Raw genomic sequence first — 1,913 nt, forward strand, 5'->3', positions numbered from 1 at the left:
AAGTATCATAATCTGTAGGAAAGCAGTGTGTCTTAGAATGAATCATACCATCAACATGGTAGTGCCATTTCATGGCCCTGGTCTTTGCAACTGTAGAAAACATGGGGAAGATCTAAGTGAAAGGACGAAAGAGCTTTATGATGAAAGACACTTGTCACATGATCAATTAGGGCACAACTGAAAGTGGGAAGGAATTATGTGAACTCTGAACCCTACAGTCATGGAATGAGTTAGGAAAGGATGGAACAACAGTTTTGATCCTATTGTACATTTACAATCATGTGGAAAGTGTTTCATGTGTAAAATTGTATTAGGGGACAGATAGGAGGATGATGACAACATGGGCAGATTATTGAAAATCATACCCAATATTGGGCCTTATCTGACAAAAACAACTATAACTCACAGGCAACAAAATGGACAAAGACAAGAACAGCTGCAGCAGGCAGAACTCACCTTCAGACACCAGGTAACCTGAGCTCTGCCTGACATATGGAACCCTTAGTACCTCATGTGGGTGAGTGTAGTGGTCCTTGGAATTCCTAAACACGGACTTTTCATTGTTGCTTTTTCAGATCGCAGTTCATGAGAATAATGCTCAGGACAACTGGGTAAGTGTTTCCTTTCTCCCCCCTCCCTCTTTGGTGCACAGTCTGGCACGACTGAAGGTGGATGTGTTTTTCTCCCCCAGATCAAGCCTCGGATCTGGGAGAGGGAAATGGCAGAGCAGAGCCGGGAGGTCGCCTGCTTGAAACACAGGTGTGGGAGCGTGACATGAGTTTTTATGGGTGTTTTGAGGGATGACAGCTGGGCTGTTTAGCGTCTTGTCAGAGGACGTGGCATTGCAATTCTTACAGAAGTCCATTCTTTTTCTGTATCCAAGACTGGGTGGGATGGAAGGAAAGAGGCTGCTTGAGGGATACAGGAGATGGAGACCAATGCCTGGAAGTCCAGAGATGCAGAACCCTCGAGGAGAGGTAAGGGGCACATGGTGATGTGCAGCAGCCTGATTTCTGCAGTAAAGCCTTTTCCTGTGGTGATGATCGTGTGTCCTGGACAGAACCACAATTACTACCTAAGGATAGCAGGTGTTCTGAAGGGGTGACAGGAGGGCATTCTCCTCTGGTGCCCCAGGCAGCGGAGCACCTGTCCCTGTGACTGGTGGAGCTCAGGCCTCTCCCCTGAACACAGACCCTCCCACCTCCTCCAGCATCCCCTAGCTAAAGAGAGGATCCTGGAGGGGATGACGGGACATGGGCCTTAGCTTTCTTCCCACCTTGACACAATGTGAAGACTTTATTTTAGTTTTGTTTGAGGAGTTCATTTCATTACTATTTTTAATGTTGTCATTTTTATTTTATTTTTTCTTGAACCATAGCCCTAAGTTCCTAAATTCAGGCTCCATATAGTTTCGTCCTCTGATGTTATCAGGGCAAGTCTGCGGCTTCACTACTAAATACCCATCGTTTTCCTTTTCTCATTTGTATATTAGTGTAAGTACATTTCTATTCAGATATAGTTATATAATAACTTTCCATGTAGAAGGCAGCTTATAGATAAGCGAAAAGAGTGAACAATCCACCTGGAGCCTGAAGAAACATACCCAGGTTGAGCATTCCCTGATGATATATCCCAATCAGTATTCTCCATTTACCCCTTTTTAAAGCTCATTTGTTTTGAGAGAGAGACAGAGAAAGAGAGAGAGAGAGAGAAAGAGAGAGAGAGAGAGAGTGTGTGTGTGTGTGCATCTGGGAGGACCAGAGAGAGAGGTGGGGAGAGAGAATCCCAACACTGTCAGGGTGGAGCCAGACGCAGGGCTCGAACTCACAAGCTGTGAGATCATGACCTGAGCCAAAATCGAGAGTCAGATGATTAACTGACTGAGCCACCCAGGCATCCTCATTTTTATTCTT

At 45.3% G+C, this 1,913-nt stretch overlaps 1 long non-coding RNA gene across 1 annotated transcript; it reads left to right on the plus strand.

Annotated features, from left to right (window-relative positions):
- The first annotated feature begins 404 nt into the window (after positions 1-404).
- On the plus strand, positions 405-737 carry LOC125160759 (uncharacterized). The gene is made up of 3 exons (XR_007150354.1): positions 405-469; positions 576-611; positions 692-737. It is a non-coding gene; the product is annotated as an uncharacterized LOC125160759 (long non-coding RNA).
- Positions 738-1,913: the final 1,176 nt, after the last annotated feature.

Source organism: Prionailurus viverrinus, chromosome A2 (genome assembly GCF_022837055.1).
Source record: "Prionailurus viverrinus isolate Anna chromosome A2, UM_Priviv_1.0, whole genome shotgun sequence".
Classification (NCBI taxonomy): Eukaryota; Metazoa; Chordata; class Mammalia; order Carnivora; family Felidae; genus Prionailurus; species Prionailurus viverrinus.